The sequence below is a fragment of the Nerophis ophidion genome, linkage group LG12 (assembly GCF_033978795.1).
Source record: "Nerophis ophidion isolate RoL-2023_Sa linkage group LG12, RoL_Noph_v1.0, whole genome shotgun sequence".
NCBI classification, from domain to species: domain Eukaryota; kingdom Metazoa; phylum Chordata; class Actinopteri; order Syngnathiformes; family Syngnathidae; genus Nerophis; species Nerophis ophidion.
Window position 1 is genome coordinate 30,542,069 of NC_084622.1, and position 13,531 is coordinate 30,555,599.

At 37.4% G+C, this 13,531-nt stretch overlaps 1 protein-coding gene across 1 annotated transcript in view; it reads left to right on the forward strand.

Annotated features, from left to right (window-relative positions):
• The window catches only part of zfpm1 (zinc finger protein, FOG family member 1), a 218,776-nt gene that overhangs the window by 99,370 nt on the left and 105,875 nt on the right, over positions 1-13,531 (forward strand). The gene's annotated exons all lie outside the window — the stretch shown is intronic.

Sequence of the window (13,531 nt, forward strand, 5' to 3'; positions counted from 1 at the left end):
AATAGCACTTAAGGTTTCAATTTAGGTACAATTTTTAATGAATTTTAAGATTCAATGGCGATGTATTTTAAGCATGTCCAAACATTATATTGTGTATTTGTATACATATATTTGGTGGTTATAGGTCAAAGTAAATAAGCTTGTAAAAAGGTTAAGATTAATTTTACACTTACCGTATTTTACGGAGTATAAATCGCTCCGGAGTATAAGTCGCACCTGCCGAAAATGCATAATAAAGAAGGAAAAAAAAAATATATAACTTCCACTGGGGTATAAGTTGCATTTTTTGGGGAAATTTATTTGATAAAACCCAACACCAAGAATAGACATTTAAAAGACAATTTAAAATAAATAAAGAATAGTGAACAACAGGCTGAATAAGTGTACGTTATATGACGCATAAATAACCAACTGAGAACGTGTCTGGTATGTTAAGGTAACATATTATGGTAAAAGTCATTCAAATAACTGTAACATATAGAACATGCTATACGTTTACCAAACAATCCGTCACTCCTAATCACTAAATCCCATGAAATCTTATACGTCGAGTCTCTTACAGGAATGAGCTAAATAATATTATTTGATATTTTACGGTAATGTGTTAATAATTTCACACATATGTCACTCCTGAGTATAAGTCACACCCCTGGCCAAACTATGAAAACAACTGTGACTTCTAGTCCGAGAAAATACGGTATTTAAAGTAGGGCTGTCAAGAATAGTGATTAATCAAAAAAAACAAAACAAGCATTAATAATAAGTATATGCCGATTAATCCCGAAATTAATTTTGACCACTCATGCTTCTTTACCGTAACCATAGATTGTTACCTGAAAGGCTGCAAGGGTTGTTATTTGATCAGTGATCAGGTCAACGCATACATCAACGCAAAGACGATTAAGGATACTCAGAGCGGTATTCATATCTATAGTCGCGATCAAAAGTTTACATATACTTGTAAAGAACATAATGTCATTGCTGTCTTGAGTTTCCTATAATTTTACAACTCTTATTTTTTTGTGATAGAATGATTGGAGCACATACGTTTTGGTCACAAAACACATTCATGAAGTTTGGTTCTTTTATGAATTTATTATGGATCTACTGAAAATTGACCAAATATGCTGGGTCAAAAGTATACATACAGCAATAAAACCTTAATTCTAGCCTGATTCAGCCATTCCTTTACCACTGTTGACGTGTGTTTGGGGTCATTGTCCTGTTGGAAAACCCAACTGCGCCCAAGACCCAACCTCCCGGCTGATGATTTTAGGTTGTCCTGAAGAAATTGGTGGTAAACCTCCTTGGGTCTTGGGCGCAGTTAGGTGTTCCAACAGAACAATGACCCCAAACTGAGCTGAACTGCACCAATTTTGTCAAGAGGAGTGGTCAAAAATCAACCAGAAGATTGCAGGAAGCTTGTGGATGTCTAAGCGTCTAATTGCAGTGAAACTTACCAAGGGACATGTAACCAAATATTAACATTGCTGTATGTATAATTTTGACCCAGCAGATTTGGTCACATTTTCAGTAGACCCATAATAAATTCATACAAGAACCAAACTTCATGAATGTTTTTTGTGACCAACAAGTATGTGCTCCAATCACTTTATCACAGAAAAATAAGATTTGTAGAAATGATTGGAAACTCAAGACAGTCATGACATTATGTTCTTTACAAGTATATGTAAACTTTTGATCGCATCTGTATGTACATATATGTGTATATATGTGATATATATATATATCACATCACATCACATCACATGGACAAATATAAGACCCTCTGGAGGAAAGTTCTGTGGTCAGAAAAGTGCTGTATTGTAAAAGTTTAATTTGTTTCCTGCGTGCTCGTTTACAAAGTGTATATGGTTCAGAAGTCACATTCTGTTTAACGATGTGTACTTTTAACTACATTATGAGTGTCAGGTTTTAATGAGTCCATATAAGATTTAGAGCAAAAAAGGTTGGCCAACTAAACCATTCACATGATGCTCAGACACATTTCTAGCTTTTCCGCAATTTGGTGGGCCCTGACGTGGATCTTAAAGTTAAAGCAAACATTTGTCAATTAATCTTAATCTTTCTTTACTAACACCAAGGATTGTTAGTTTTTTATTTTATTCATTACAATGAACTATATGCTTGACATTCTTTTAAGGGTCTGAGTATGCTAAACTCCCCTTTGTTTTTATTTTTGGTTTGAACTTAGGTAAATTGTAAGGACCATTGGGATTGCTGAGTGAGATATTTGAAAAATGAGGTGTAATTACAGAAGAAGTAAAACATTTGTACAAGATTGAAATATTTATACTGGATATAAATATGTGCTTGTATAAAAAAATGCCCAGGTTCAATCTGGAAACTGGTGAATATGCCCCTTCAATGCACTTCTTATCCGGTGCCTCCCGCCTTGTACCGTCTGATAGAGTGTTCAGTCATATTCTTCTGACTTATTCAAGATTTCACTGGCTGTGTTTTTTTAATCTAAAAAATTCCTGCTCTTGTGAAATTTTGGGGCTGGAAGTGATAAGCGTCTGTTGGTTTGGGTGAGTTGATAAAGCCATGGAAATTCTGTCAGGTGCTAATCGAGACAAGATTAGAGATTAGCAAGGTGTTTGTGTGTTTGTGTGCGTGTGTGCGAAAAAGAGAGGTGAGGAGTGTGTTATGAGTGTAATAAAGAATTCAAAGAAAAAAGAAGTTGTCAATACTAAAAGCTTCTTTTTTTTTGTGTGTTTTACCTTTTTTCCTTTTTTAACGCACGCGCACGCACGCACACACGCACACGCACACGCACACGCACACACACACACTCCCATTCCCATCGTACTATGTATCACTCCCATTCCCATCGTACTATGTATCACTCCCATTCCCATCGTACTATGCATCACTCCCAATCCCATCGTACTATGCATCACTCCCAATCCCATCGTACTATGTATTTCCTCCACCTTTTTCTAGGGTTTCTTGGTTGCCCAGCGCTGCCATTATCAGTTCTCTGTAAATCAGCCATGTTTGACGAACCTGCTCTTTCAACCTGGGATCAATACCAGGTCTTTATCTGGCCAGTGCTGGCTAATAAAGGCAAGGCCCCTTATCCACCATCTGGAAGAGCGAGAGAGAGACAATCGCTCTCACACACACACACACACACACACAGCACACACAAAGCACACGCACGCACTTGCACACGCACACACATACGCATACACACGCACACAGGCAATAAGTACTCCCCATAACTAGCAAAAAAGAAACACATTCTAACAGTAGCAAAACCAATTCCTGTCCCTACCATCTCCATCTCAACTTTTGAATAACTTATTATTACAAAAATACACACACCTGTGCATTTGTTTTTTATTCTATGTCCTGGGTTTATTTTTCTTTTTTTTTTTTTCTTTTCACCCTTCTAAGAATTTCTCAATACTCACAAGCAGCTTCTAGTGCGTGTTTACAGAAAAATATTCAACAATCATTATTTCTGTATCACAGGAAGCCTGGCCATAATCTTACTGATAAATCAGTGTGTAGCCCTGTTTCGACCTCAGACTCTTAGGGCCAATTACCCCATCCTTTTTTGAAATATTATTCAGTGTAACCTTATTTAGTTGCATATCGGTGGACACTTACAGTCACGATCAAAAGTTTACATACACTTGTAAAGAACATAATGTCATGGCTGTCCTGAGTTTCCAATAATTTCCACAACTTTTATTTTTTGTGATAGAGTGATTGGAGCACATACTTGTTGGTCACAAAAAACATTCATGAAGTTTGGTTCTTTTATGAATTTATTATGGGTCTACTGAAATTGTGATCAAATCTGCTGGGTCAAAAGTATACATACAGAAAAGTTAGTATTGGGTTACATGTCCCTTGGCATCACATCAAAAAGATACATAATTTCTACAACTCTTATTTTTTTGTGATAGAGTGATTGGAGCACATACTTGTTCGTCTCAAAAACATTTATGAAGTTTGGTTCATCACATCACATGGACAAATATAAGACCCTCTGGAGGAAAGTTCTGTGGTCAGATGAAACAAAAATTGAGCTGTTTGGCCACAATAGCCAGCAATATGTTTGGAGGAGAAAAGGCGAGGCTTTTAATCCCAGGAACACCATATCTACCGTCAAGCATGGTAGTGGTAGTAGTATGCTTTCGGCATGTTTTGCTGCCAATGGAACTGGTGCTTTACGGAGAGTAAATGGGACAATGAAAAAGGAGGATTACCTCCAAATTCTCCAGGACAACCTAAAGTCATCAGCCCGGAGGTTGGGTCTTGGGCGCAGTTGGGTGTTCCAACAGGACAATGACCCTAAACGCATGTGAAAAGTGGTAAAGAAATGGCTATATCAAGCTAGAATTAAGGTTTTAGAATGGCCTTCCCAAAGTCCTGGCTTATGCTGAAGAAACAAGTCCATGTCAGAAAACCAACACATTTAGCTGAACTGCACCCATTTTTTCAAGAGGAGTGGTCAAAAACTCAACCAAAAGATTGCCAGAAGCTTGTGGATGGCTACCAAAAGCGCCTTATTGCAGTGAAACTTGCAAAAGGACATGTAACCAAATATTAAGATCGCTGTATGTATACTTTTGACCCAGCAGATTCGGTCACATTTTCAGTAGACCCATAATAAATTCTTAAAAGAACCAAACTTAATGAATGTTTTTTGTGACCAACAAGTATGTGCTCCAATCACTCTGTCACAAAAAATAAGAGTTGTAAAAAGTATTGCAAGCTTAAGATAGCCATGACATTATGTTCTTTACAAGTGTATGTAAACTTTTGATCGCGACTGTATGTATTGTATGCAATGAGCGCACATTTGAATCATTTATTTAAAAAGGATTACTGTTCTGTTTGTTTTATGCATCCATTAATCTGTATGTTATGTTTTTTGTGGCAGGTATGCATAACATGGAGTTTATCCCATTATATTTAGGGTAAGAGTACAAATTACCACTTCCGATAGTCAATTATACACATACATGACACCTACAGTCAGTTCAGAATTGTGAATGTTTGACCCTATTAGACATATATGGAGACTCCACAGAAAACTTAAGGCGACTATGCTGACTTCTATATCCACTGTGATAGCTTAATTTAAGCTGGTTTGTGTTGACTGTTAGGGAAAAAGTATAATTTGCAGTGTGTTGATTTTTTTTTTGCATTTATTTAGCCACCAGATAGATAAGAAGAAGTGCTGGACAGGTGCTTGTTTTAAAAAGAGATGTCCGATATTATCGGCCGATAAATGCTTCAAAATGTAATATCGGAAATTATCGGTACCGGTTTCAAAATTATCGGTATCTGTTTTAAAAAAAAAGGACAGTTTATGACTTTTTATAATGCTGCTGTGTACACGGACATAGGGAGACGTACAGAGCGCCAATAAACCTTAAAGGCACTGCCTTCGCGTGCCAGCCCTGTCACATAAAATCCAAGCTTTTCACACACACAAGTTAATGCAAAGCACACTTTGTCAACAGCCATACAGGTCACACTGACGGTGGCCGTATAAACAACTTTAACACTGTTGCAAATATGCGCCACACTGTGAACCCACACCAAACAAGAATGACAAACATGTTTCGGAAGAAGATCCGCACCATTACACAACATATACACAACAGGTCCCCTTGCAGCACTAACTCTTCCGGGACGCTACAAAATACACCCCCGCTACCCTCTATCCCCCCAACCCTGCCCACATCAACCTCCTCAGGTCCCAAATTCCAAGCCGCTGTTTTGAGGCATGTTAAAAAAAATAATGCACTTTGTGTCTTCAATAATAAATCAACTTGAGTTGATTTATTTTGGAAAACCTTGTTACATTGTTTAATGCATCCAGTGGGGCATCACAACAAAATTAGGCACAATTATGTGTTAATCCCACGACTGTATATATCGGTATTGGTTGATATCGGTATCGGTAATTAAGAGTTGGACAATGTCGCAACATTGGATATCGGTAAAAAAGCCATTATCAGACATCTCTACTTTTAAACATTGGTATTCGAGTTTTGGCTTGTTTTTGTTTTTTTAGACATACAGCGTCTTTTTTTTGTTCCGCTAATTTCCTCTTTTACAGTTTTTAGCAGTATATGGTAACAGCGAGCGCTGGTATTGCAGTCTTTCCAGGTGGGTGTTCGACACCCATGCTTTACTGCAAACAAGTTTGCGCCGTGCACGCGCTTCTTTATATATCGCGTCAACCAATGAGGAGGCTTCTTCGTGGGCTCTGCTCACCCCTCAATTCTCTAAATCTTTTAAATGAAGGGGTAGACGGTGGAAGAGGGGTTAGTGCGTCTGCCTCACAATACGAAGGTCCTGCAGTCCTGGGTTCAATCCCAGGCTCGGGATCCTTCTGTGTGGAGTTTGCATGTTCTCCCCGTGAATGCGTGGGATCCCTCCAGGGACTCCGGCTTCCTCCCACTTCCAAATACATGCACCTGGGGATAGGTTGATTGGCAACACTAAATTGGCCCTAGTGTGTGAATGTGAGTGTGAATGTTGTCTGTCTATCTGTGTTGGCCCTGCGGTGAGGTGGCGACTTGTCCAGGGTGTACCCCGCCTTCCGCCCGATTGTAGCTGGGATAGGCGCCAGCGCCCCCCGCGATCCCAAAAGGGAATAAGCGGTAGAAAATGGATGGATGGATGGATGAGTAGACCGCCATTAAGACGAATGATTTTGTCCTCCGGAATTTTATTTACTAAAATACTTAATTATAAGGCACAGATAGCACGCATACATACAGATTTTTCAGAAATGTTTACTGTTATCATGCTAATATGATTTAATTGTTTTAGTTAAAGAATATAACGTAGGTACCCCACCTTTAATTTATTACATTCTAACTTGAAAACAAAAAACATTTAACTGGTTCTGCGGCAAAGCTCTTAACCCAAAAAACTTGTATCTCAAAATAACATTCTCCATTCTCCATGCTCGGCCCCTATAACGCAGTGGTCCCCAACCACCGATTGGTACCGGGCCGCACAAGAAATAAAAAAATTAAAAAAAGTATTTTTGTCTTTTTTTTTTATTATTAAATCAACATAAAAACACAATATATACATTATAGATCAATACAGTCTGCAGGGCAATTTGACGTCAATCAATCAATTTTATTTGGAACACGTTAAAGAACTTCACAAGCACACATTTTTGCTTAAGGAGTGGGATTGTCTGGTGTGGTCCCACCCCTGTGCCATAAACAGCATTCAAAAGAGAAAGATAAAAGGAAGGAACCGAATGAATACCATTTGACCCAGCACTTGACAACTTGGCAATGGAAGCATGGAAATGCTCCCCTGTGGGAAGAAACCTTGGACAGAACCAAGGGTCTGTGGGTTGGCCGTCTGTCTCGACCAGTTAGGTAAAGAGAGAGAGACATGGTAGAGGGACAGAGAATAACAACACATACCGTAGTTCAAAAGATTAGGACAAAGCCGAGCCTATTTGCTTCTACCTGTTTCCCATGACAAGTATTTTATAGTAATATCAGACACTTTACTTCAGCAGTTCTTTTGTATACTTTGTGATCACCATCTGCTTGTACTGTTTCTTAAAACTGGCTCATTTTAGCACGCCGTTTATGTTCTTTACTCAATGCATTCCATATTTTATTCCCACATACAGATACTGAAAGCTTTTAAAGTTGTGTGTGTACATACATACATACATATATATATATATATATATATATATATATATATATATATATATATATATATATATATATATATATATATATGTATATATATGTATGTATATACATATACATATATATATGTATGTATATACATATACATATATATATGTATGTATATATATGTATGTATATACATATACATATATATATGTGTATATACATATATGTATGTATACATACATATATGTATATATATATGTGTATATATATATATGTGTATATATATGTATATATATATGTGTATGTATATATATATATATATATATATATATATATATATATATATATATATATATATATATATATATATGGGAACTGCTCTTTTTTTTAAATGTTGCCTATATTTCACAATTGTTATGAAAGACATGACAACGGATGGATTTTTTAAAAATGCGTTCTAACTTGTAAATAAACTAGGGTTGTCAAGTCATCATTTTTTTTTATAAAAAAAAATCACACTCAAAATCTGTGATTAATCATGCTTAAGTATTTGCTTGCATACATGATATATGCATAATAAAATAAACACCCCGATATTTGGATACAAATGTTATACAGGAACGTTTTTTTAAATGTTTTACTGAACTGCAAGTCATTGATTTACTAACAATAAAGAATAGTAAGAATTAGGTGCGTGTTTTAAAAGTTGTTGCAATAATCTTGCAAACAAGGTACAGTTACTAACTGATAATGTAGTAAACACACTCATAAACAACTTAACAGAGTGCACCATTTACTCTTCTTTAGTTTAAACATTTGTTTAAACAAACAAGTGTATTTACCTTTTCAGATGACAATGTTTCTTTTTTGGTTCAGCCTGTTGTGATTATTTGCAGATGTCCAATGTTCTCCAGGAAGCAAAATAAATGCAAATTCAGTCCGTAGTTGCAACTTGGTGGTCTTGTTTGTGTAGTACAGCAAGTTTATCGTAGTTGTAATTGTTCCTCTTCAAGGCATTGTAGGACAGATCAGCTGTGGTGATATGACTGACATTTTCTTGCAGGACTTGGTCTTCACAGATGTTAGATGTCCTACATGTGGTGGCTGTCCGTTTATGTTTTACTTAACTGAGGTACTTCTATTGACAACATTGAAACAGTAAACTCGACCAGCGCAGTGTTCTTCTCTGCTTGTTATTGCTGTAGCTAGCATTCATGCTAGTATGTAGCTATTGGCGCGAGCAGAGCAACACCAGCTGACAGGCAGCAGCCGTCACTGCTCGCTGTTTCCTTGCTTCCCTGTTCCCTGGACGTTTATTTTAGATTATAAATCTTGCATCTCACCTGGATAGAAGTAGGTTGAGGATTTATTCCGACAATAGCTAATGGTGAGAAAAACAAGTAAAGAAGCTTGGTTCCACCTTCTCTTTTCCTTATGAGGATTATGAAACACTAATCACCAAAATGGGAATATATGAACATCCTAGCATCCTGAGGACATCAGACCTTGTACAGTAAGTGATGTTATATTATGTTGGTTGTCTCAGAAAGTCTGTGATGCGATTGAAGCAAGAAGTGCATATCGTAATGCATTTTTTAACTAAATGCGCCATGCATACTTAAAATTATCCAAATGCATAAATATTAAATGTTATATATGTGCCCATTACAACATAACATCTATAATTACATCTAGGGCTGGGCGATATATCGATATACTCGATATATCGCGGGTTTGTCTCTGTGCGATATAGAAAATTACTATATCGTGATATTCGAGTGTACGTTCTCACGCAGTTGCTTTTAGCTGCGGGCATTACGCTACAGGCTCTCCTCGCTCTTTCTTGTGTCTCCTTCTCACAGACAACAAGCGCACCTTCTTACACACGTCACATACTGTCACGTCATACGTCACATACGTGTACGCCCTCGCGGAGCAGAGAGGTAGCAGCATGGGTAACGTTAGCTGTGATGCTAGCGCAGCCATGCTAGTGGTAATATGAGAGAAAGAAGGTGCAAAACTTTTAACAAATGAACAACAAATTAATTCCCAAGATAAACAGCAGGGGGTCCATCGTCTGGCGGTGGTTTGGCTTCAAGTGGGAATATGTCGAACTGACAACAGTAATTTGTCAAGTGTGGGGCAGAAGCGTTGCTACAAAAGGTAGCATTACTGCTAAAATGAAGCATCATTTGAAAAGTCACCTGCTAGAGAATTAAGAGTCCTTACTCTGCATGTCAACATCTCCATTCGGTGCCACACGCCCACACCATCAAAATGCCGAGGCAAACATTTCCAGATCAACACCGTATGAAAATAATTGTGATTTTTTTTAGTTGTGGTTTCCCTCCCTGCATGAACGTTTACAATGAGCACATATTAATGCAGTATGAACACTATTTTTTTAATGTAGATACATAGAATCATCATACTGCTGCGATTATATGTATCAAGTGTTAATTCAAGGCTGAGGCAAAATATCGAGATATATATCGTGTATCGTGATATGGCCTAAAAATATTGTGATATTAAAAAAAGGCCGTATCGCCCAGCCCTACATACATCATGTATATAAAACCTCAATGGAGGTATTTGGTTGTTATTTCAAGGGCTTTACAGGCAGAATAGAGCGGCTCCCATGGGCTCCATTGTAAGCAGACTTTTGATCGCATTTATTTACTATTTAGAATGCCTTAAAAAACAAAAACACATTGTGGAGGGGGCGTGGCCCTGCAGGCCTTCAGCAGAACGGGGTGTGCCAGGCCAGGCCTCGAAGTCATCGACAGATGCTTTGATGGCCCAGGTGGGCCTTGTTATCTAATCACCTGTCGCCCTGTATAAGCAGGAGCCGGAAGGAGAAAGGTGGGTGGGGATGGAGGGGAGCTGGCGTGAGAGCGAGACTGAAAGAGACTAAAAGACAATTGCTGGAAAGCAACCTGGGGAAATCACTACAAAATAAAACTGTATTGTAACCCTGAACCGGGCTCTCATGTCGGTGCTTGGTGGTCCGAAGAACCGCCTGGTGGGTAACCCCCACACACGTGTTCTTGTCTTACATAAGGATCGTAAATGATACGCAGCATTCCAAAAAAGTGCAGTTCCCCTTTAAATTTAATATATTTCAAAAATTGTATTTGTCTTCTTTTGTTGTGAAGTACTGAAACACATATCTGGCCAACCCGTTATACGCTTTGTACATGATTTTTGCGGCTTGAAAATGTACTAGATCGGTTACTTCCAATTTTAAAGAATTAATTAACAAGGGATTCGTATGTTCTTTATATACATATGTATTATTCTGACTGATTTTTTCTGGAGTACTGCTAGTGAATCAAGTCTACTTTTATAATTGTTCCACCATATCTCTGCACAGTAACTCAGGTATGGCAGCACCAAAGAACAGTACAGAGTATGTTGTGACTTTGATTGAGGAGTTATTTTGTCGGCGTGGCGCGGTTGGGAGAGTGGCCGTGTGCAACCCGAGGGTCCCTGGTTCAATCCCCACCTAGTACCACCCTCGTCACGTCCATTGTGTCCTGAGCAAGACAATTCACCCTTGCTCCTGATGGGTGCTGGTTAGCGCTTTGCATGGCAGCTCCCTCCATCAGTGTGTGAATGTGTGTGTGAATGGGTAAATGTGGAAGTAGTGTCAAAGCGCTTTGAGTACCTTGAAGGTAGAAAAGCGCTATACAAGTACAACCCATTTATTCAATACTGAAATATGTATTACCAATTTATGTTGAATGTGCTTATTGTGTGATTTTCATCTTATTTTATTATCTATTATAAGTCCTAAAACTGTTTTCTTTCACTATGTCAATGTCTGCACCCTGTTTGTGTATTTGTGTTTGACTACTTTACTTACCTTTTCCAAATAACAATACTTTAGTGTTAATTAAATTCAAGGATAATCTGTTTTCATCAAACTATTTACTTAGTTTGTTCATTTGTACCTGCACTGTTTTTACTACTTCCTGTTTGTTTTCCCCTGTGTTAAATGCAGTGGTGTCATCTGAAAATAGAATTAACTTTAGATCGTTTGCTCTTTTACAGATGTTGATCTATATATTACATAGTTTTGGACCAAGAACTCACCCGTGTTACGCCACATCTGAGCACACTTTATGTATTCTTCTATTTTCACGCATTAAGTAGCTTTTCCCCCAGTCCAGAACTGCTCTTCTGATGCTGTAATGTTCTAATTTGTCGATTAGGACATTGTGATTGATTGTGTTGAATGCTTCTGTTAAGTCCATCAATAATGCAGCTTCCTACTGTTTTGTTATCCATTGCTTTGTTAATCTCTTCTATTATTCCCATCAACGCCTTTGTTTTTTAGATGTTTTCTGTGTATTCATATTGGCTTTTTGACAGTAATTTATGTGTATTAATAAATATATGCAATTTGTTGTAATGTTACATTAACAATGTACATTATTTTTGGAATTGTGGAAATAATGAAACTGGTCTGTAGTTTGTTAATTAATGTCTGTCTCCTGTCTTGTAGATTGGTATTACTTCGACAATTTACTTTTTATCTGGGAAGTTTCTGAGTCGGAATTAGGCCTGAGCGATATATCGATATATATATACGATATATATATACGATATATCGCAGGTTTCTATCTGTGCTATATAGAAAATGACTATATCGTAATATTCGATTATATATTCTCAAAAATTTGCTTTAAGCTGCGTGCATTACATTACTGGCGTGTTTCACTCCTTCTCGTCTGTCCTTCTCACAGAGACGTAAAATAAGCCCGCCTTCATACATACGTCACATACTCTCGCGAGTCTAGCGTCATAGCTCTCGCCGATCAGAGAGAGAGAGAGATGGTGCGAACTTATCACAAATGGAGGAAGAACAATAAATGCCCAACATAAAGAGCAGGGGGTCCATCATCTGGCGGTGGTTTGGCTCCAAGTGGGAAGATATTCAGCAGACAACAGCAATATGCTGTTCAATGTATACAGTATACTATGATGATGAACCTGTGTGATAACCTGTGTGATTATTCTGATAATATATATTTGTACCATGAATTGATTAACGTGGACCCTGACTTAAACAAGTTGAAAAACTTATTCGGGTGTTACCATTTAGTGGTCAATTGTACGGAATATGTACTGTACTGTGCAATCTACTAATAAAAGTATCAATCAATCAATGCAAAGTATGCAGCAGAATTATTACTACAAAAAGGTAGCAACACTATTAATTTGTTCTTTCATTTAAAAAGTCACCCGTGAGAGAATGAAGAGTATTTAATAAATACAGTTTTGGTCAATTGACTTAGTTGTATGAAAGTTTAAAAGTAGCATATATTAATGCAGTATGAAGAAGAATGTTTTAATGTGGACACATAGAATCATCATACTGCTGTGATTATATGCATCAAGTGTTCATTCAAGGCCAAGGCAAAATATCGTAACATATATCGTATATCGCAATAGGGCATAAAAATATCGCAATATTAATAAAAGCCAATATAGCCCAGCCCTATTTGGAATGATAGATTTCTAATGTATGTTAATGGTTGTGATATTTTTACGATGTTTACGATGTCTGTTATTTCTTAATAACTACATCTTCCAGAATCCTCTGCGCAGCACGGGAACACAATTTTTGTGTAAATATCTTGACAAATGGGAGACTTACTATACAAGTAAAGAAGAGCAGGCAGTTGCTCACACATTCTCACTCTTTCTGTAACATCCAGAAAGAAATAATACTAGCCAGCTTAAAAAATGTCTCAACTAGGGCTGGGCGATATATCGATATACGCGATATATCGCGGGTTTGTCTCTGTGCGATATAGAAAATGACTATATCGTGATATTAAGTATATGTTCTC